General features: G+C 34.3%; 1 protein-coding gene across 12 annotated transcripts in view; it reads left to right on the top strand.

Moving 5' to 3' along the window:
* GPHN (gephyrin) overlaps nt 1–24594 on the top strand; it is a 650480-nt gene that overhangs the window by 137152 nt on the left and 488734 nt on the right. The gene's annotated exons all lie outside the window — the stretch shown is intronic.

The raw sequence follows: 24594 nt of genomic DNA on the forward strand, positions 1-24594 counted from the left end.
ATATTTTACATTAGAAAGCTTTGTAAGCAAAAATTTTTGAGAAGTTTCATAGGACTCAATTTTTAATATTCTTAATAATGTCACTTTCTATTTTTATTTTATGAATTAATTTTTTATAATTTAATATTTACCATAAATTATGCATCCTCTCTTCTATATGAACAAACCCTCATGGTAAGATCACTTTTATTAAAAAAAAAAAATCAAGAATAGTTAAGCTTTAGGCAGCAGAAAAAAGAAAATGGAATGCTGGCAGGTGCTTTCTTAAAGATGTATATAATGCATTCAGTAAAATATAACAGGAAATCAATCTTTCACATCATATATAATGTACACTCCCACACATTTTTCTAGTAATTCATTGAGTATTTTACAAGGAATAAAACACAAGGATGTGTTGAATCTGCAGTCAAATGCTCTACCACTGAGCTATACCCCCGGATGTGTTGAATCTGAAGGACATTGATTCTTTAATGAATTCCCAGTCATTTAAAAAAAATGTAGTCACAAGATACAGAATCTTGAAAATAACTGAATCTTAAAGTTTATAATATAATGAGTTTAGAAATGAACTTGTAAACTCAGTTCTCTCAATTTTTTTTATTAATGTTTCTCTTTTCCTCACTCAAAAGGAATATCAGTATTCTTTCTCTGTGATCTTTATTCTGCTGAAAAATTGACAGTTGTCCTTTCAGTCCTATAAATATTTAATCAAGAATATAACTGTTTTTTAACTTGATATAAATGTTCCCATTAAATTAATGTCAAATAACATTTATTTGCATGAAGAATTCTGTTTCCCTTATAGATACAGGAGGAAACTTTATAATTGTTTTTGAAAGATTTTATCCATTTGAATGAATAACATAAATTATTCCATTATTGTATGATTTGAAGGTATATTTTCAGTCCAACAATATTATTTATCTGTATTATGCAGTCCTTGTGGAAAAAATGTGCTCATCTGAACATTAATGATATAAAAGCTATGGAGAATTATACTTGAATAATTGATTATAACAATGAGTTATAGTGTTTTGAGAGAATTTGGTACTTTTTCTCAGAATGTAGAATAATATTCATTATGCAACCTAGCAGTAAATTTTAAATTTAATCTTAGTATTTGAAAGAAAACTTCCCTGAGATCACTATGGGTTGGAGAAAATTCCGAGTCTCTGTTTTGGAATACCAGATATCTTACTTCAGCATCATTCTCTTAACTTGGCATTAGTCTTGAATGTAAGAATTTAGTGAGAATTTGTTTTTGCCTTTACCACTTTGAAAGAACGTTTTTATTAAGAGTTGTCAAAATGTGTTATTAATGACTCTAATTCATATTTTAGCAATGTATTTCTTCCTTAGCAAAATTCTTAAAGGAAGGAAATGCCTAATGTAGAAATTAATGTGTTTTTTTCCCATTGTTATGAGGGGAAATATTTTATTCCGAGTTATTGTTCTATAACAATATTCACTTAGTACATACCTCATGGGTGTGGATTTTTTTTTTTCTTAAAGTCATTTACCTCTCTTCTGTCCCAAACTCCTGACAAAAATCTTACTATTTGTTCATTGATTCATGTATACTACATGGGCCTATATGGAGTTGAATTGTTTGTGTTGCAACATTGAGTTGAAAATATGTCAGAAATAATGTCTTTACAGTAAAAAAAAAATCTGCTGCTTAAAGAAATAACTGGCATTTGATAAATACTCCAGATTCCTGAGCTGCTAATTCTGAAAGGAGTTGATGTGTAAAGAAAAATTAAGTATTACAATTGCTAAGGCTATTCAAAAGTAAGACAGGATAAAGAGAGAAGGAAAAAATAAGCTGAAGAGAAGCCAGGCTATCTGGTCAGTATTGACACTCCAAATAGTATATATAGTATATGGGCAAAGTAAAAAAAAAAAAAAAAAAAAAAAAAACAAAACCAAGTCAAATGTGGTATGTGTGTCTGTGTGAGTGTGTATCTATAAGTGAATGAAGTTTTAAGGGTTAATTGCCTCAGAGGAGAATGAAAAGGCAGAACAAAAAGTGACTAATTGATACTTTTAAATCTGTGTCAGGCTAATAAAATAATGTGATAGGCCCTCTGTCATTATCTAGACTGTGTATACTACAGCCCCCAAGATTTTGCTTCCATTGTATGGTAAACTAACTACAGGGTTTGAATGAACTGACCTATGTTATAAGAACATGATGGACAGATGCCATGAGAGAAAATGATGAGAAAGTTGTGAATCCCTAAGAAAGACGTTCTGGCCTTACTACTAAATTTTGAGTTGTTTTAATAATGAGAGCAGCAGTATCCCCATTTAATAATGGGGATACCTGAGAAGCTCTCTTCTTTGGTAGTTATTCTGAGAATATTTTTTTCTGTAGCAATCCTACAGGTGTTAAATGTAAGACCAAGTAGAGGATTTTGACATTCATTTCTTGCTGATGAATGTGTCTAAGGATTTGTTTGAATTAGTAATTTGCATGAGTGCTAAATTTCAAAATGAACAATTTTATCTGTTTTAAAAGTTCATCTTGTGTTTATGATTTTAAGTATTTTAAGATTGATTTCCTCTGCTGTGCGTATAATATGTTCTGTTGTGCTGTAAGACCTCTTGTTTTACTTGTGGTTTCTCAATGGCAAATTGAAAAGCATTGTCAAATTTAACTTGATGTTTCACCAAACTAAAAACATATCCAATGTGATATATACTTTTATACATATAGGAAGTTATTCTCTAGCATGATAAAATAAATTTTTTTCTCTTTAAGTTAAGGGATGCATGCTATTTAAATTTCAAAAATCATTTATGCTGCTTCTCGTTATTTAGGCTAGAGAGTTGACTTATGTGCAAATGAATTACTGTATATAACGTTCTTTAAGTTATATTTAGTTGTGTTCTTTGTAGAGGTAATTCTCAAAAATACTTTTAAATTCCCATTGACTGTATGCTGAAGATGAAAAGTAAAACATATTACCATATTTATACTTTTCTGTTTCTTATTCCTTCCTTATATACTATTTAACAGAAATAATTATTTGAACTCAGAAACATTTATAGAAATTATTAAAGCTGTTTAAGTATCAAAAGAGGAAAAATAACTAAAGAATGAAAAGGGCTAACAGAATTGAACACCTGTTTGTACCATTCACCATGTTTGGTGCCGATGATGTGCGTGGTATAGTTGGGTGTGTCTTGTTTAATTTGCAGAAACCGTTAGGGCATCTGGGTGGCTCAGTGGGTTAAAGTTTCTGCCTTCGGCTCAAGTCATGATCCCAGGGTCCTGAGATGGAGCCTCTCATTAGGCTCTCTGCTCAGCAGGGAGCCTGCTTCCCTTCCTCTCTCTCTGCATACCTCTCTGCCTACTTGTGATCTCTGTCTGCCAAATAAGTAAATAAAATCTTTAAAAATAAAAAAGTTTAGGACCATCGTAGATATGTGTTATGTAAGTCAGAAATAGGAAGAGTAGTTTAACTCATAGCAGAATTCTTGACACTAGAAATGTAATTTATAATGCAGGTTACTTTTCTTTGTAGTCAAACAGGGAAAGTTTATATTCTTTGAGAATTTTGTACAACCTGACAAATACGTTAGTCTTCTCTTTTTTCCCCCTTAATGTTACTCAGTATATTTTAAATTGTTTCAGTGATATCCAGATTTTGAAAATTTATTACCAATTTATAACCTCTTGTGATTTATAAAAAAGGGTGATCAAATAGATCTTAATTCTGACTCCTAGATAAATTATGTATGGATCAAGAAATACTTTTTCTTGTCCATTTTTTCAGTATTTCTTTTAATTATCATAAAATAAAAATAACATGAAATTTACCATCTCAGCCAATTTTAATTTTACGGTTTGGTTCAGTAATGTTAAGTGTACACAGACTGTTATGCAGTCGATCCCTAGAAATTTTTCATCTTACAGAACTGCAGCGCAGTAACTCCCCATCCGTCTTCTAGTCTTTGGCAACTACTGTCATACTTTCTGTGTCTATGATTTTGACTTCTGTGGAAATCTCACATAAGTAGAATCATGCAGTATTTGTCTTTTTGTGGTTGGTTTATTTCACTTAGCATAATAGTCCCAAGGAAGTTCTTCCATGTTGTAGCATGTGTAAGAATTCCTTTTTTAAGGCTCACTAATATTCTATTGGATATATGTATAACATGTTTTGTTTATCTGTTCATTCATCAGTGGACACAGGATTGCTTCTAGCTTTTGTCTATTGTGAATAATACTGCTATGAACATGGATGTGCAAATATCTCTTTGAGACTGTGCTTTAAGTTCAGAGTTTCTACATCATATGGTAACTCAATTTTAATTTTTGAAGAACTGCCATACTTTTTTTCCCATATTGACTGTACTATTTTATATTCCCTCTAATAGTGCACAAGTTTCCAGTTTCTCAACTTCCTCACCAATTCTCATTATTTTCTGTTTGTTTGTGTTTTTGTTGTTATTTACAGTACATTCTAATGGGTGTGATGTGATATGTTCTTGGCATTTCTAATTGAACTTCACTTAGTTCTTTACATTTTGTGTTTTTAATGATTTCATTGGAAGTCATCTAGAGATTACAGAAAAATGTATGTTATGAACTTTGGCATATTGTGCAGTAAACTGTACAAAACTGTTATTTCCTTTCATTTTCATTATTAATATTATGAATCATAAATTTGTCCATAGTAATTTTGTAACAATAGCATTTTAATCAATTCATTTCCCTTATATTGTTTTACTTGCTATGTATTACTACAGTTCTTGTTATACCTCATCTGTAAAGAATTGCTTTTGTGTAAAAGAAATCACTTTTTTAGTTAGATAATGCCGCATTGGAAATGCAGCATAGTAATAACAGCGTACTAGTTGAAATGTATTTTGGTATTATTGATGATTAGTACTTAATCACAGGATTTCATAGATAAAATTGAATAGAATAGTTATATCTATTTGTAATATAAATTCCTTGGACATGGAAATTTTATTTAATGTACTTCTTTACAGATCTTACCATTTTTGGTGGAACTTTTCATGGTTCTGAAACATAGCTCTATCCCCCTGAATATACTTGACTTCACACTACATTCTGATTGAGTGATATTTTGGTCCTCTGGATCATGGCATTAAATGTGAACGAAAGACAGGATTGCCGTCTGGAAAGCAATCATATCTAAATTTAGCCTGTACTTATCTGCTAGTGTTAAGACAGGTTGCTATGGTGAACTGAATTTCTTAAAAATGCCAGTCAACAGAGGATAAACAGTGGTTTTTGAAGTGGTTATTTTCCGTGGAGCTGTATATTCTCATACCGCATGTTCAGGTACTTAAATTTAGTTAATGTTTTTTATGTCTATTTATTAAGTTTCATTTTTACAGTATCTCTGAGTCATTTAATGTTTATTAAACAAAATACAAGGATTTTTATATTGTTATCCTTTGTTTCTCTAAAGATACATTCATTTGATGCAAAAATGCATTTTTTAATGGTAGCTGTTTAAACATTATTGATTATTCATTTTGCTCTGCTTCCAATAGTTCTGCTAAATCTAAGACAGCTACCAAAATTATCTTCATAATTTTATCTCTAAATGTAAGTTATTATCCTTTTTAGTCTGTTTCTTTTTGGATTATATATTTATTAGTCTGTATTTTTTATTTATTAGTCTGTAAGTTATATATTGGGACAATACAGCTTAATCTAGGCTTGAAGAATAATATTATAGTATTATGTTCTATGTCTGAACTGCAAATCCAGAGACTTCAGATTTTAACTTTGCTTTTAGAAGACTTCCCCTCATTTCTTTCATTCCAAACATTCCTGAGAATGTATGTTTAATTTTTTTGTGCGTTCATTCATTTTAGAATTTATCAATCAAAAAATATTACTAGATGCTTGTATTAAGTTCTTCAGAATTAGATTTAATAGGCATTATTCTTTTTTTTTAATTAAAAAAAATTTTTATAAACATATAATTTGTTTTTATCCCCAGGGGTACAGGTCTGTGAATCGCCAGGTTTACACACTTCCCAGCACTCACCATAGCACATACCCTCCCCAATGTCCATAACTCCAACCCCCCTCCCTCCCCCCTCCCCCCAGCAACCCTCAGTTTGTTTTGTGAGATTAAGAGTCACTTATGGTTTGTCTCCCTCCCGATCCCATCTTGTTTCATTTATTCTTTACCTACCCCCCAAACCTCTCCTGTTGCATCTCCCCTTCCTCATATCAGGCAGATCATATGATAGTTGTCTTTCTCCAATTGACTTATTTCACTAAGCATGATACCCTCTAGTTCTAGCCACATTGTCACAAATGGCAAGATTTCATTTCTTTTGATGGCTGCATAGTATTCCATTGTGTATATATACCACCTCTTCTTTATCCATTCATCTGTTGATGGACACCTAGGTTCTTTCCATAGTTTGGCTATTGTAGACATTGCTGCTATAAACATTCGGGTGCACGTGCCCCTTCGGATCACTACGTTTGTATCTTTAGGGTAAATACCCAGTAGTGCAATTGCTGGCTCATAGGGTAGCTCTATTTTCAACTTTTTGAGGAACCTCCATGCTGGTTTCCAGAGTGGTTGCACCAGCTTGCATTCCCACCAACAGTGTAGGAGGGTTCCCCTTTCTCCGCATCCTTGCCAGCATCTGTCATTTCCTGACTTGTTGATTCTAGCCATTCTGAGTGGTGTGAGGTGGTATCTCATTGTGGTTTTGATTTGTATTTCCCTGATGCTGAGTGATGTGGAGCACTTTTCCATGTGTCTGTTGGTAACAGGCATTATTCTTATAGTCAAGGACCATATGATTAAGGATGGACAATATCTGAGTTGGTGATCTGAGGATACAGTGTTGGAAATTTTAAAAAATAATTTATTTATTTATTTATTTTTAGAGAGTGAGAGAGTGAGCAAGAGACAGGGCAGATGGAGAGTAAGAGAGAGAATTTCAAACAGATGCTACATTGAGCATGACATCTCATGTGGGTCTCCATCTCCTAACTCTGAGATCATGACCTGAGCGGAAATCAAGAGTTGGACACTTGACTGATACCACCCAGGTGTCCCCAGTATTAGAATTTTTAAATTAAATGAGTAATGTATCATTTTATTTAGTGGATTATCTTATTTACAGAAACCTGAGTCAAACCAGCTTAAAAAGTAAAATTGGACTTGATAGACTTACGTAACTATGTACTTATCATGGAATCAGGAGAGCTTAAAACCCAGGTCAGGTATGGAAACCCCAAATAATAGACTTAAGGAGTTTGTGCAATTGAGTTTGTTTGTTACCCTTTGCCATCATATCTTTTGGTCTTTATTGGTTTTAGTCTTACTTATGGCAGTTCTCCATGAAACCAGGGAGATGCCTGTTAACTTTAGTTTCCTTTCTTCTAGCTGCATGATCTCTCTTCACTTCCAGTTTTGAAATGTAATATTCCATGGAAGAATTCTGATTTTGTTATTCCATGGAAGAATTCTGATTTTGTTAATCTGGTTAATTTTGTCATGTAACATCAGCCAGTCACTGTAGCAGTCTATCTGGGTTGATTAGTCATGGGACAGATACCTGTGGCTAAAATGGTAGGATACTCTAGTTAAATGAGAGAGAAGGTTGTCTCGAAAAAAAAAAAAAAAAATTGGTTAAACTAAGAGAGGTCTACTGTATACTGATTTTCAGTTGTTAATTTAAAAAAAGGAATGTATACATGCCAAAAATTGTTAATTTTTCAAAATAGAACATTTTGCTTGCCTGCCCAAAGGATCTCAATTGGATATTGGTATATCTGTAGTAATTTTCTCTCTCTTTATTTCTTTCTTTCTCTTTTTTCTTCCTCTTTCTTTCTTTCTTTCTACATATAATGTATTATTTTCTACATATGATGTATTATTTGTTTCAGGGGTACAGATCTGTGATTCATATGTCTTATATAATACCCAGCACTCATTATAACACCTATCCTCCCCAATGTCCATCAGCAAGTTACCCCATCCCTCTACCCTCATCCGCTTCAGAAACCCTCAGTTTGTTTTTAAGAATAAGAATCTCTTCTGGTTCGTCTCCTTCTCTGGTTTCATCTTGCTTCATTTTTCCCTCTCTTCCCTTGTGATCTTCTGCCTTGTTTCTTAAATTCCACATATTGCTGAGAGCATGTGATAATTGTCTTTCTCTGATTGACTTATTTCACTTAACATAATATCCTCTAGTTCCATCCACAATATTGGAAATGGAAAGATTTCATTTTTTGATGTCCGCATAATATTCCATTGTGAATATATACCACAACTTCTTTAGATAAAGAAGATGTTCATCTGTTGATGGACATCTGGGCTCTTTCCATAGTTTGGCTATTGTGGACATTGTTGCTGTAAACACTGGGGTGCAGGTGCTCCTTTGGATTGCTACATTTGTATCTTTGGTGTAAATACCTGGAAATGCAGTTGCTGGGTCATAGAGTAGTTACATTTTCAACTTTTTTGAGCAACCTCCATGCTGTTTTCCAGAGTAGCTGCAATTACTTGTATTCCCACCATCAGTGTAAGAGTGTTCCCCTTTCTCCACATCCTCGCCAACATCTGTCATTTCCTGACTTGTTAATTTTACCCATTTTGTCAAGTGTGAGGAGGTATCTCATTGTGGTTTTGATTTGCATTTCCCTGATGCCGAGTGATGTTGAGCATTTATTCATGTGTCTGTTGGCCATTTGGATCCCTTCTTTGGAGAAAGGTCTGTTCATAACTTTTGCCTATTTCTTGATTAGATTATTTGTTCTTTGGGTGTTGTTTGTTAAGTTCTTTATAGATCTTAGATACAAGCCCTCTATCTGACACGTCATTTGCAAATATCTTCTCCCATTCTGTCTGTTGTCTTTTGGTTTTGTCAACTGTTCCTTTTGCTGTGCAACAGCTTTTTATCTTGATGAAGTCCCAATAGTTCATTTTTGCCTTTGTTTCCCTTGCCTTTGTAGACATAAAGTTGCTGCAGTGGAGGTCAAAGAAGTTGCTGTCTGTGTTCTCAACGATTTTGATGGATTCCTATCTCACATTTAGGTCCTTCATCCATTTTGTCTCTAATTTTGTGTATGGTGTAATAAGAAAGTGGTCTGGTTTCATTCTTCTGCATGTGGCTGTCCAATTCTCCCTACACCATTTATTGAAGAAACTGTCTTTTTTCCATTGGATATTCTTTCCTGCTTTGTCGAAGATTTGTTCACCATAGAGTTGAGGGTCCATTTCTGGGCTCTCTATTCTGTTCCATTGATCTAGGGGTCTGTTTTTGTGTCAGTACCATACTGTCTTGATGATTACAGCTTTGTAATAGAGCTTGAAGTCTGGAATTTTGATGCCACCAGCTTTGGCTTTCTTTTTCAACATTCCTTTGGCTATTTGAGATCTTTTCTGGTTCCATACAAATTGTACAATTATTTGTTCTAGTTTTGTGAAGAAACTTGATAATATTTTGATAGGGAAGGCATTGAATGTGTAGATTTCTCTGGTTAGCATAGACATTTTCACAATATTTGTCCTTCCAATCCAGGAGCATGGAACATTTTCCCATTTCTTTGTGTCTTCATCAGTTTCTTTCATGAGTATTCTATAGTTTTCTGAGTATATATCCTTTGCCTCTTTGGTTAGATTTATTCCTAGCTATCTTTTGATCTTGGGTAGAGTTGTAGATGGGATCGACTCCTTAACTTCTCTTCTGTCTGTTGTTAGTGTATAGAAATGTAACTGATTTCTGTGTGTTGATTTTATATCCTGCCATGTTGCTGAATTCCTGTATGAGTTCTATCAATTTTGGGATGGAGTCTTTTGGGTTTTTCACGTAAAGTATCATATTATCTTCAAAGAGTGAGAGTTTGACTTCTTTGCTGATTTGGATGCCTTTTATTTCTTTTTGTTGTCTGATTCCTGAGGCTACGACTACTAGTACTATGTTGGACAGCAATGGTGATGGTAGATATCCCTGCTGTGTTCCTAACCTTAGGAGAAAAGCTTTCAGTTTTTCCCCACTGAGAATGATATTTCCTGTGGGCTTTTCATAGATGGCTTTTATATTGAGGGATGTGCCCTCTATCCCCACACTGTGAAGAGTTTTAATTAAGAAAGGATACTGTACTTTGTCAAATGCTTTTTCTGCATCTATTGAGAGGATTATACAGTTCTTGTCCTTTCTTTTATTTATGTAGTGTATCACATTGATTTATGGATGTTGAACCAACCTTGCAGCCCAGGATAAATCCCCCACTTGTTTGTGGTGAATATTGCTTTTGGATCTTAATGACTAGTATTTTACACTGAATTTTTGCATCCGTGTTCACCAGGGATATTGGCCTGTAACTCTCCTTTTTGGTGGGGTCTTTTTCTGGTTTTGTGGCCTTATGGAAAGAGTTTAGGAGTTTTCCTTCCATTTCAGTTTTTTGAAACACCTTCAGAAGAATGGGTATTAATTCTTCTTTAAATGTTTGGTAGAATTCCCCCCAGTAAGCCATCTGGCTCTGGGGTCTTGCTTTTTGGGAGATGTTTTGATTGCTGCTTTAATTTAATTTAAGTCAGTTCAGTTTTTCCATTTCTTACTGGTTTTGTTTTGGTAGTTTATACGTTTATAGGAATACACCCATTTCTTCCAGATTGCCCATTTGTTGGCATATAGTTGGACATAATACGTTCTTACAATTGTATTTCTTCAGTGTTGGTTGTGATCTCTCCTCTTTAAGTCATGATTTTATTTATTTGGGTCCTTTTTCTTTTCTCTTTGGTAAGTCTGGCCAGGTGTTTTATTAATCTTAATTTTTTTGAAGAATAGCTCCTAGTTTCGTTGATGTGTTCTACTGTTCTTCTGGTCTCTATTTCATTGATTTCTGATCTGATCTTTATTATTTCTCTTCCCCTTCTGCGCTTAAGCTTTATTTGCTCTTCTTTCTCCAGCTCCTTTAGGTTGTGTATTTGAAGTCTTGTTTCTTGAGAAAGGCTTGTAGTGCTATACACTTCCCTCTTAGGACTGCCTTTGCTGCATCCCAAAGATTTTGAATAGTTGTGTTTTCATTTTCATTTATTTCCATGAATTTTTAAATTCTTCTTTAGTTTCCTGGTTGATCCTTTCACTCTTTAGTAGGATGCTTTTTAGCTTCCATGTATTTGTGTTCCTTCCAAATTTCCTCTCGTGATTGAATTCAAGTTTCAAAGCATTATGGTCTGAGAATATGTCTTTTGGTACCAGTTGAGACCTGATTTGTGATCCAGTATGTGACCTGTTCTGGAGAATGCTCCATGTGCACTCGAGAGGAATGTGCATTATTTTGCTTTGGGTTGGAATATTCTGATCATTGAAGTGACACAGTGTCAGGTTTGCTCTGTTCTTTAAGTTAGAAGGAAGTCACAGGTTCTACCCACACTCAAGGGGAGGGGATTACACAAAAGTGTGGACGCCAGGAGATGCGATCATTGGAGATCACCTTAGCATCTGTTTGCCACACTGTTTTGGGAATTTTCTTTCCTACACTGAGTCATATTCAACAAGTTTAATTTTGTCAATGTAGTGATATGAAAATTAAAGCTCATTTGAGTTGTGATTTATCTCAGCTCATAAAACTACATAGTGGGGGTGCCTGAGTGTCTCAGTGAGTTAAAGCCTCTGCCTTTGGCTCAGGTCATGATCCCAAGGTACTGGGATCGAGCCCCGCATCGGGCTCTCTGCTCACCAGGGAGCCTGCTTCCCTTCCTCTCTCTCTGCCTGATTCTCTGCCTGCTTGTGATCTCTCTCTCTGTCAAATAAATAAGTAAAATCTTAAAAAAAAACAAAAACAAAACAAAACTGCATAGTGACGGGCTACCTGACAATGAAGCATTGTGCTCTTTCCACTTCCAGCCTTAGTTTTGACTTTCTTGGCTTTATTTTTTTTCCTCTATTTTATTGAGATATAATTGCCATAAAACATTATATAATTTTAAGGTGTATAACACAGTGACTTTACTTGGCATTTGATTTAATTTGTTTCCTATGTTTGTCAAAAATATGACTGGGGCACCTGGGTGGCTCAGTTGGTTAAGAGGCTTCCTTTGGCGCAGGTCATGATATCAGGGTCCTGTGATCGAGCCCCACATTGGGTTCCCTGCTCACTGGGAAGCGTGCTTCTCCCTCTCAGACTGCCTGCCACTCCCCCTGCATGTGCACACCTCTACACAACTGGGAAAATCTAGACTTTTGGGATGTAATTTCAAGTACACCAGCCCTTGCTGATTTTTCTACTACCTAAACAGTATAGTAAACTGTAAGTACCCTAATTTCTTTTTTCCCCTCTGAGAGAAATTAAATGAAAGTTAAATTTAAAGAAAGCCTAATTTTTTTTAGGTAATGCATTTAAGCATGAAGTCTGGTTGAGCTGATTGAGCTAGTGTTTTTTCCTCCTTGCTACCCTTTATGATCTCCTGTATGGTCCTCCTATGTGTAATCTAAACATCTAGTGTAGCTTTTACACTATATTACCATTGTGTGTGTGTGGTCTATATAGGCAATATACAGTGGGAAAACCTCCATTTTTTCCATTCTTCATGTAGTTCTGATTCTAATATTCAGCCCTTTGTTGATGTTCAGTACAAAAATATACTCTCTAGTGACCTGATGGCCCTATTTAAATTTTGATCAACACCAGTTCTCAACGCTTAGTGTCTTTGTCAGTGTGTATGACATATTGAGACCTAACTCCTGGAGCAAAAGGAAGCGATAACCTCATCAATCCCCATGGTTTGGGTTTATAAGTACTTGATGCTCAGAATACTGAGAACAGATATAGCGAAGAAAAAATTCCATTTTTTCCTGATGAAAGTAAGATCCCGGACAAAATTTTCAAATGTATTTCTGAACAGTTTATTTTGACAAAAACTTTCATTTAACTTGTTCTTAAACAATAATTTAAAAAGTAAGCTAAGGGACGCCTGGGTGGCTAAGTTGGTTAAGCGGCTGCCTTCAGCTCAGGTCATGATCCCAGCATCCTGGGATCAAGTCCCGCATGGGGCTCCTTGCTCTGCAGGGAGCCTGCTTCTCCCTCTGCCACTCTGTCTGCCTGTGTGCACTCTCTCTCTCTGACAAATAAATAAATAAAATCTTTTTTTTTTTTTAAAAAGTAAGCTAAGAAGGTGGTAGTTTTCTTCTCTCCTTGTAAAGTTCTATCTTATGTCTTTCTTTTCTCTAAATAACTAATAGCATATTTAATGAAATTCCACTTTCTCGTTTTGCTTCCAGGAAAATTCTATAGAGGCCAGTGGCTTGGGAGAATATCAGATACTGCTAAAAACTTGTAGGCCAAAACTCAATTATGTATCCTGGTATAATGTATATCATATTCCCAAAAGGGTAAAATTAGATAATTTTTGTATACATTATTTATAACTTTTTAATTTAGTTATTTCATTGGTTTATTCATATCAGTGACTTAGTCAAGATAATTGGTTTGAGAAAACCCCCAGAATAAGCTGTATTTTGAGTTTAAAGGCAAGAACTGAACACATTGTTTTAGATTTGACCTGGCTGTCACTGAGAGCATTGAAACTTGGTAAAATTATGTTTTGTTATATGTCCTCTAATTCTTTGTGAATATACTTTCACTTTTTGGGGGGTGGGTGGGTGGGGTAAGTAGGAAGCCTAATTAGATATATGACTTCCCTTTCCTAGGGATCTTTTTTATTTTAAATAGCTTATTCTTTACTAAAGGTGTAAATCGTATACCATACAATTCACTCATTTAAATGATAACTTCAGGGGTGCCTGGGTGGCCTAGTCGTTAAGAGACTGCCTTTAGCTCAGGTCATGATCCCAGGGTTCTGGGATCGAGCCCCGCATCAGGCTCCCTGCTCCGCGGGAAGCCTGTTTCTCCCTCTCCCACTTTTCCTGCTTGTGTTCTCTCTCTCTCGCTGTGTCTCTCTCTGTCAAATAAGTAAATAAAGTCTTTTAAAACTTCAGTGGTTTTTAGTATATTCAGAGTGGTGCAGTCATTATAACCATCAAATTTTTTTTTTAATTTCTTTTCAGTGTTCCAGAATTCATTGTTTATGCAGCACACCTTCTCGGAACCCTCCCATCCTCCTAGACAATCATTAATGTACTTATTGTCTTTGTTAATTGCCTATTTTGGATTTTTGCAGCATGAATAAATATGTCCTTTTGTGACTGGCATCTTTCATTGAGCATAGTAATTTAAAAATTCGTCCATCTTATAATATATATTAGTACTTCATTATTTTTATTGGGAGAATATTCCATTGGATATGCCATATTTATTTATTTACTTGTTTGTTTGTTTATTGTGTCAGGTTAGTCACCATACAGTACATCGTTAGTTTTTGTTTTTTTTTTTAAAGATCTTTTATTTATTTATTTGACAGAGAGAGAGATCACAAGTAGACAGAGAGGCAGGCAGAGAGAGAGAGAGGGAAGCAGGCTTGCCGCTGAGCAGAAAGCCCGATGCGGGACTCGATCTCAGGACCCTGAGATCATGACCTGAGCCGAAGGCAGCGGCTTAACCCACTGAGCCACCCAGGCGCCCCATCGTTAGTTTTTGATGTAGTATTCCATGATTCGTTGTTTGCATATAACTCCCAGTGCTCTATACAATTCGTGTCCTCCTTAATACCCATCACCAGACTCTCCCATTCTCCCACCCCCCTACCCTTCTGAAACCCTCAGTTTGTTTCCCAGAGTCCTTGGTCTCTCATGGCTTGTCTCCCACTCCAATTTCTCCCCCTTCATTTCTCCCTTCCTTCTTCTAATGTCCTCTATGCTATTCCTTATGTCCCACATATAAGTGAAACCATATGATAATTGACTTTCTCTGTTTGACTTGTTTCACTTAGCATAATCTTCTCAGTCCCAACCATGTTGATGCAAAAGATGGGTATTCATCCTTTCTGATGGCTGAGTAATATTGCATTGTGTATGTGGACCAAATCTTTATTCATTCTTCTATTGAAGGGCATCTTGGCTCTTTACACATTTTGGCTATTGTGGACATTGCTGCTTCGAACATTGGGGTGCATATGGCCCTTCGTTTTAGTACATCTGTATCTTTGGGGTAAATACCCACTAATGCAATTGCTAAGTCATAGGGTAGCTCTATTTTTAATTTTTTGAGGAATCTCCACACTGTTTTCTACAGTGGCCATTTTGGATATGACATATTTTATTTATCCATTTATCAGTTTATAGGCTTTTGGATTGTCCCACTTTTTGTTGTTATGAATAATACTATTGTAAACATTCATGTAAAGTTTTTGTAGGGAAATATGTTTTCTTTTCTCTTTGATATATAGCAAGGAATGGAATTGCTAGTTGATATAGTAACTTCATGTTTAGCATTTTAAGGAAATACCAAAGTATTCTCTGAAATGGTTGACTCTTTTCTATCCCCCAATTTTTTTAAAGTGGTAAAATGCTCATAAAATTTTCCATCTTAACAATTTTTAGGTATACCTTCCAAAAATATTAAGTACATTCATGTTGTTTGGTTAATATCATCTATCTCCAGAATATTTTCCTCTCTTCTAAATGAAACCCCACTCATTAAACACTAACTCCCATTTTTTGGCTCCTTCCAACTCTCAGGAAATTGCTGTTGGCCACCAGTATTCTACTTTCTGTCTTTAAGAAGCTGACTACTTCAGAAACGTCCTATAAATAGAATCATACAATATTTGTTCTTATGTGACTGGCCTATTTCACATAGCATAATGTCTTGAGAGTTCATTCGTGTTGTAGTGTATGTCAAAGTTTCTTTCTTTTTGGGTTCCATTGAATACATATACCACATTTATTGATTCATCTGTCAGTGGATACTTAGATTCCTTCCACATTTTAACTAATATGAATAATGCTGCTATGAATTTTGCTATACAAATACTTCTTCAAATCCTGCTTTTAATTCTTTTGGATATATACCCAGAAATGAAAATGGATGATTCTTTGGTAATTCCACTTGTAACCTTTTTAAGGAACTGCCATATTATTTTCCACAATGGCTGTATCCTTTAAAATTTGCACAAATAGTGCATACAGATTCTAATTTCTCCATATTCTCTCCACACTTATTATTTTCCTTTGTTTTTTTTTTAATTGAAGTCATCTTAATGGCTGTGAGGTGGTATCTTACTTATTTGATTTGCGTTTCCCAAATGATTTATGATGTTGAACATCTTTTCATGTGCTTATTGGTCATTTGCATATCTTCTTTGGAGAAACGTCTGTTCAAGCCCTTTGCCTATTTTTAAATTGGGTTGTTTGTTTCTTTGTTGTTGAGGTTTAAACATTCTCTGTATATTCTGGATATTCATCCCTTATTAGATATATGATTTGTAAATATTTTCTTCCATTCTTGGTTGCCTTTAGATTCTGTTAACATCATGGTTTGATACAGAGTTTTTTTTTTCCTTTTTTTAAAATTTTAATGAAGTCTCTTTTTTCTTTTGTTGCCTCTATCTTTGGGGTCATACCCAAGAAATCATTGACAAATCCAATGTCATGAATCTTTTGCCTTACGTTTCCTTCTAGGAATTTTATAGTTTTAGGTCATACATTTAGGCGTTTGATCCATTTTTTACTAATATTTGTGTAATGTAAGGACACAACTCATTCTTTTGTATATATGGACATTCAGTTTCCAATAGTATAACATTTTAATTCCTTTAACATTTTCACTATATTTTAAAAATATTTTCTTAGTAGTTACTCTAGAGCTTTCATCAAATATCTTATTAGATTCTACATATTTATAATAAGAGTTTCAGTGAGATATGAAAATATTCCTATGTAATTCTCTTCTCCCTTCTACAGTTATTACACATATTTCCTCTATATATGTTGTACCATCCCAACAATATAGGTGACCTTTGAAACAATGAGTGTTAGTGGTCAAGAATCTGCTGTGACTCCCGCAAAACAGTGTACTGATTTAATCAGTTTACTGATTTTTACTGTTGACCGGAAGCCTTACTGATAATATAAGCAGTCAATTAGCATATACTTTTGTATATTATATGTATTATATATACCATAGTCTTACAGTAAAGTAAGCTAGGGAAAAGGAAATAAATACTAAGAAAATCATCAAGAAGTGAAAATACATTTACAGTACTGTAATATTAAAAGTCTGCTTATAAGTGGACCTGAACAGTTCAAACACATAGCTTTTAAGGGTCGACTATTCAAACATTGTTATTATTATTAGGTTATGTAATTTTATGTCTTTTCAAGAAACTAAGAGAAGAAAGTGTGTGTATGTGTGTGTGTGTGTGTAATAGTGTTTTTTATATTTGTATTCTTATTTACCATTTTGATTCTTTATATTCTTGTGGGTTCGAATTACCATCTAGTATCATTTCCTAACTCAGTACAGCATTCTCCTTCCCAAGCCTTTTGTGCTGTTTTGTCAGTTATATTTTGTTTCTGTGTGTTACAGGCCCAACAATATAATTACATATATACTATTTTATGCAATTGCTTTTTAAATCAGTTAAGAAAAAAAGGAGAAATGTGTAATTACGTTGTTTTTTTATAGTTGCATACTTAATAACCTTTGCACTTTAAAGTGTGAGTGTGTGTGTGTGTGTGTATTTTGATTATAATTTGGTGTCATTTGCTTTCAGTCCTGAAAGTTTTTTAAAAAGTATTTCTTATGAGGGCGTTCAGCTAGAAGTAAATTCTGCCTATTTTTCCTTATTTGTGAATTTTTTTTTTTTTTATATTTTATTTACTTGACAGAGAGAAATCACAACTAGGCAGAGAGGCAGGCAGAGAGAGAGGAGGAATCAGGCTCCCTGCGGAGCAGAGAGCCCGATGTGGGGCTTGATCCCAGGACTCTGGGATCATGACCTGAGCCGAAGGCAGAGGCTTTAACCCACTGAGCCACCCAGGCACCCCATTTGTGAATGTTTTTATTTTGCCTTCATTTAGAAAAAAATATTACTGGGCGCCTGGGTGGCTCAGTGGGTTAAGCCGCTGCCTTCAGCTCAGGTCATGATCTCAGGGTCCTGGGATCGAGTCCCACATCGGGCTCTCTGCTCAGCGGAGAGCCTGCTTCCCTTCCTCTCTCTCTGCCTGCCTCTCTTGTGATTTCTCTCTGTCAAATAAATAAATAAAATCTTTAAAAAAAAAAAAAAAAAGAAAAAAATATTACTTCATTGGACTGAGGTCTTGTTTGACAGGTTGCTTTTTTCTTTCTGTAGTCTAAATATATTATCCATTTTTACTGTGTTCTAGCTTTCCTTGTTTCTGATGAGAAAGCCATTGTTTATCTTACTGGAGTTCCAGTGTATGTGATGACTCCGTTTCCTCTAATTGCTCTCAATTAGAGATTTCACATTTTCAGTGTTGTTGATGTGTCCACGTGTGCATCTTTTTATGTTTATCTTAATTAGAGTTCGTTGAGGTTCTTAGATGCATAATGTTTTACATCAAATTTTGGAAGTTTCAACCATTTTTTTCTTGTAATATTTGTTTGTTCCTTTCACTTTTTCTCTTTCTGATATTCTCATTATACACATGTTGGTGTCTTTTAGTTGTGTCCCATATTTCCCATATTTCCCTAAGCCCCTGTTCATTTTTTTCTTTTTTTTTTTTTTTCCTTCTCTGTTCTTTGGTTTCCATAATGTCCATTTATCTCTCTCCAGATTCATCAATTCTTTCTTCTGACAGTTCATATTTAATGTTGCATTCCTCTAGTGAATTTTCATGTCAGTTTTATACCTTTCAGATCTGGAGTTTTAATTTGGTCCCAATATTATAATTTCTATATCTTTATTTGGTCAGAAAGTATCTTCACATCTCCCTTAACTTTAATTTTTTCTCAGTTTTATTGATACATAATTTGATATATGTATATATTGCCAAATTATTACCACAATAAGTTTAGTTAACATCTATCACCTCATATAGTTACAGATTTTTTCCTTGTGAGACTGCATGAATTGTTCTTTCTTAGCAGCATTCAAATATACAAAACAGTATTGTTAACTGTAAGTACCATGCTGTATATTATATCCTAAGCACTTATCTTATCAGTGTAAGTTTCTTATATTTTTAAAGATTTTATTTAAGAGAGAGAGAGAGTAACCATGAGTTGGGGGCAGAGGGAGAGGGAGAAGCAGGCTCCCCACTGAGCAGGGAGACCAATGTAGGGCTTAATCCCAGGACCCTGGGATCACTACCTGAGCCAAAGGCAGATGCTTAACCAACTGAGCCACATAGGCACCCCTCAATGTAAGTTTCTACCTTACACCTTCATGCATTTCCCCCATCTCACCAGCCCCTATCGCTAGCAACTCACAGTTTCTTTGTTTCTATGAGTTCATTTTTTAAAATTCCACATGTAGATGGAATCATAGAGTATTTGTATTTTTCTGTCTGATTTATTTCACTTAACATTTTCCCCTCACAGTTCACCATATTGTTGCAAATGGCAAGATGCCATTCTTTTATCTGGCTATATAAAATTCCATCTTGTATATATACAAACATCTCGTTATCCTTTCATTCTTTGGTAAATATGCAGATTGTTTCCATGTGTTGGCTGTTGTAAATAGTGCTGCACTGAAATTGGGGGTGCAGATTCTCTTCAACATAGTGATTTTATTTCTTTTGCATGAATACCCAGAAGTAGCATTGCTAGACAACATCATAGTTCTGTTTTTAATATTTTGAACAACTTCTGTATTATTCTTCATATTGGCTGCACTAATTTACATTCGTACCAAAAGTGCAAATGGGTTTCCTTTTCTCTAAATCATTACCAGCACTTGTTACCTGTTAGCTTTTTGATGGCAGACATTCTAACAAGTATGAGGTGATTTCTCATTGTGGTTGTGATTTGCATTTCCCTATTGTTTAGTGATGTTGAGCACATTTTCATGTACCATTTGGCCATTTGCATGTCTTCTTTGGAAAAGAGTCTATTCAGTTCCCTTGCTGATGTATTAATTGGATTTTTTTTTTTCCCACTCTCGGGATGCATGAGTTCTTTACATATTTTGGATATTAACTCTTTGTCAGATATATGGTTTGCAAATATTTTTTCCCATTTCCTAAGTTGCCTTTTCGTTTTGTTCATGATTACATTTGCTGTGCAAATCTTTTCAATTTGATATAGTCCCACTGTTTTATTTTTGCTTTTGTTGCCTGTGCTTTTGATATCAAATTAAAAAAAATCATTGTTGTGACTGATATTAAGGAGCTTACTGCCTGCTTTCTTCTAGGAGTTGTATGGTTTCAGCTCTTATGGGCAAATCTTCCATCCATTTTGAGTTAATTTTGTGTATATGTGAGTTAGAGATTTAGTTTCATTCTTATGAACATGGCTGTCAAGTTTTCCCAACACCATTTATTAAAGAGACTGTCCTTTCCTGATTGTATATTCCTGTACTCTGTGTTGTAAATTAATTGGCCATACATGCATGCATTGATTTCTGGACTGTGTTCTGTTCTATTGATTTGTGTGTCTGTTTTTGTACTACTTTAATTATTACAGCTTTTTAGTATAGTTTGAAATGGGGGGCCGTAATACCTCCAGCTTTGTTCTTCTTTTTCTTTTTCTTTTTTTTTTTTTAAGATTTTTTTTGTTTTTTTAATTTGACAGAGAGAGAGATCACAAATAGAGTGGCAGGCAGAGAGAGAGAGGGAAGAGAGGGAAGCAGGCTCCCCACTGAGTAGAGTGCCCGATGTGGGGCTCCACCCCAGGGCCCTGAGATCATGACCTGAGCCAAACGCAGGGGCTTAACCCAGTGAACCACCCAGGTGCCCCTGTTCTTCTTTTTCAATATTGTTTTGGCTCTTCAAGGTCTTTTGTGGTCCCATACAAATTTCAGGATTGTTTAATCTATTTTTGTGAAAAATGCCATTAGAATTTTGATATGGATTACAATGTATCTATACATGTTTTGCTCAGTATGGACAGTGTAGCAATATATATTCTTTCAAACCGTGAGCATGGATTATCCTTCCATTTATTTTTGTCTTCAGTTTCTTTCATTAATGTCATGGTTTTCAGTATAATGTTCTTTTATCTCCTTGGTTAACATTTTCCCTAAGTATTTTATACTTTGTGATGCAATTGTAAATAGGATTGCTTTCTTAATTCCTCTTTCTGATAACTTGTAATTATAGTATAGAGATACAACATATTTTGTATATTGAATTTTTTATGGTGCAACTTTACTGAATTTGTTTTAATTTAAGGTTTTTTTTGTTTGTTTTGTTTTCTATATTGAATATGTCATCTGCAAATAGTGACAGTTTTATTTCTTCCTTTCTAACTTGGATTTTTTTTTATTCCTTTTCCTTCTCCAATTTGACTGGCTAGGATTTCTAATACTATGTTGATTAAATGTGGTGAGTGCGGCATGTTTGTCTTGTTTCTGTTCCAGAGGAAAAGCTGTTAGCTTTTCAAATTGAGTTCAATTGTAGATTTGTTGTATATGGGCTTTATTATGTTGGGGTACATTCCCTCTATATCTGGTTTGTTGAGAGTTTTTATCATAAATGGTGGTTGAATTTTGTCAAATGCTTTTTCTGTATCTATTGAGATGATCATATGATTTTTTTTTCTTTCAAGATTTTATTAAATTCAAGTCAACATATAGTATAATATTAGTTCTAGGGGTAGAATTTAGTGTTTTATCACTTGCATAATACACCCAGTGCTCATTACAACAAGTGCCTTCCTTAATGCCTATTGCCCATTTACCCCATCACCCTACCTACTTCCCCTCCAACAATCCTGTTTGTTCCTTATAGGGAATAGTTTCATATGACTTGCCTCCCTCTCTTTCTTTATCTTATTTTTTCCTTCTTTTCCTCTGTGTTCATCTATTTTTGTTTCTTAAATTCCACAAGTGAGTAAAATTATATGGCATTTGTCTTTCTCTGACTTATGCTTAGCATAATATACTCTAGTTCCATCCATTTCATTGCAAGCAGCAAGATTTCATTCTTTTTGATGGCTGAGTAATTTCCAGTGTGTGTGTATATGTGTGTTTGTCTGTGTGTATGTATCCTTTATGCATTCATGAGATGATCATATGATTTTTATCCTTCATTTTGTTAATGTGGTGTATCACATTGACTGATTTGTAGATGTTGAACCACCTTGCATCCTTGGAGTCAATCCCCATTTGATCATGGTCTAGGATCTTTCTAATGTCTTACTGCATTTGATTTAGTAATATTTTGTTGAAGGACTTTTGCATCTATGTTAATCAGAGATTTAGCTTTTTCTTTTCTTTTCTTGTGACATTCTTGTCTAGTTTTGTTATTAGGGTAATGTTGGCCCCATAAAATGAGTTTAGAAGTATTCAGTCCTCTTCTGTGTTTTGGAAGAATTTGGAAGGATTGGTATCAATTGTTCTTGGAATTTTTGGTAGAATTTGTCAGTGCAGCCATCTTGTCCTGGATTTTTGTTCTTGGGAATGATTTTGACTACTGACTGAATCTCCTTACTAATAATTATTCTTTTCAGATTTGTATTTCCTCAAGATTTAGTCTTGGTAAGTTGTGTTTCTAGGAATTAATCCATTTTTTCTAGTTTGTCTAGTTTGTTGTCATCTAATTATTCATAGTAGTCTGTTATGATCTTTTGTTTTGCTGTGGTGTCAGTTTTAACACCTTTCATTTTTAATTTTTTTTGAGTCCTACCCCACTTTTTTGGTGAGTCTAACTAAACTCTTGTCAATTTTATCTTTTCAAATACCAAGTTCTTACTTTCTTTGATCTTTTTTATTTTTTTAAGTCTCTATTTGATTTATTTCTATTCTAATTTTGTTATTTCCTTCATTCTGCCTAACTTTGGGCTTCATTGGTCTCCTTTTCTTTAACTGTTAATAGTTAATTATAATGTGTCTCTGTGTTGATCTTTTTGGACTTATCTTACATCTTACATGGATGATTTACATGGAATTCTTTAGGCTTTTTTTTTTTTCTTTAGGTTTCTTGAATCTGGATGTCTTTTTCTTTGCTCAGGTTGAGAAGACCCTTTCTTTTTTCTCCTTCTGGAACATCTAGCATGAGTGTATTTGTCAGCTCTGGTGTCCCATAAGTCTTCTTAAGTTATCTTCACTCTTTTCATTCTCCATTCTTTTTCCACTTTGACGGAATGAATTGCATTGCCCTGATTTCAAATTTGATTTTTTTTTTCTTCCACTTAATCTAGCCTGTTTTTGAATCCTTCTATTGAGTTTTTCAGGTCAGTTCTTGATTTGGTATTTTCTAATATTTTCTCTTTGTTGAAATTCTCACTTTGTTTATGTATTGTTCTTTTAACCTTGGAGAGCATTTTTATAACATTATTTTGAAATCTTTGTTAGGTACATCATTTACCTTCATTTTATTATCTGTTTCTAGAGTTTGATATTGGTTTTTTGTTTAGAACATATTTTTGTGTTCATTTTCCTTGACTCTCTGTATTGGTTTTGATTTATTAGAATAAGTAGCTACCTTTTCCAATTTTGTTTACAAAACGGCCCTCTGTCGGAAATGTACCTTATTAATCAGCCTAGCTCAAGCTCTTTGTTTTCTCTCAAACTTCTGTGAATGTCCAAGGTGCCATCTTTATTTTTATTGGCTTCCAGCAGTTGTGGGTATGCTGAGTCCCATTTTGATATGGGTGATATAATTATTTTCTTATTGCCTAATGTGTACTATTTGCTTAGTTAGGTTTCAGATTTCTTTCAGAAAGGTTGTTCTGTTTGTACTTGTTGATTCAGTGTGCCCACTGGAAGTGGTAAGATCAGGAGGCTCCTGTATGTCCATCTTGGACAAATATATTGGGATTTAGCACCATAAGGTCTGGGTCTTGATAAAATAAGTTGTCCCTTAAGTTTCTGAAGTTCAGTTCAAGATGATGACATAGGAGCTGAGCCTTCTTATCTCACCTCCCCTATGGACACACTGAATCTATAGCTATGTAGAGTAATTCCCTCTGAAAGAAATTCTGATAATTCTTGCTATCACTGAAATGGAAAATTGCACAATATCCTATTTGTCTTTTGTCGGGAAGGAGAGGAGACAATGAGGTGGTTTAGTTGAATGCAACTGTAAACTTTCAAATAGAGAACTTACACTTAGCTAATGTAAATTCAACTAATATTTTCATTTTTTTTGCCACAAAATACTAGTCTTTCCATAGTGAGGAGTAAAATAATTTTACAACTACAATTCAATGAAAGGAGTGTATTTGTAATTTTGATTTAGGGGAAAAAATCTGATAGTACTATAGGCATGCTTGATCTTGTTTTGATTTGCATTCCTCCATTATAATCTGATTTATATGTATTTTTTATCTTTAAAAAAATTTGCAACTATCCTGTTGTCCTTGCATTTGATTATTTATCCTAGAATAGAACAAATGTCCACTCAAAGATCGTTATTGTTTGTCAGATATTTCTATTTAAATTTTTTGATAGTATGTAATATTCTTTGCCAGAATTTTAGTGTTTCCTATAGTTTGTCTTAGAAGAGTCATAATGTTGATTTTTGAAATGCAACATTTACCTGAGTTTTAAGCCACTTTTGTTTGCTCTGTTGACCACAATATCCTACAGTGTAATTTTT

This window comes from Meles meles, chromosome 6, assembly GCF_922984935.1.
Source record: "Meles meles chromosome 6, mMelMel3.1 paternal haplotype, whole genome shotgun sequence".
Classification (NCBI taxonomy): domain Eukaryota; kingdom Metazoa; phylum Chordata; class Mammalia; order Carnivora; family Mustelidae; genus Meles; species Meles meles.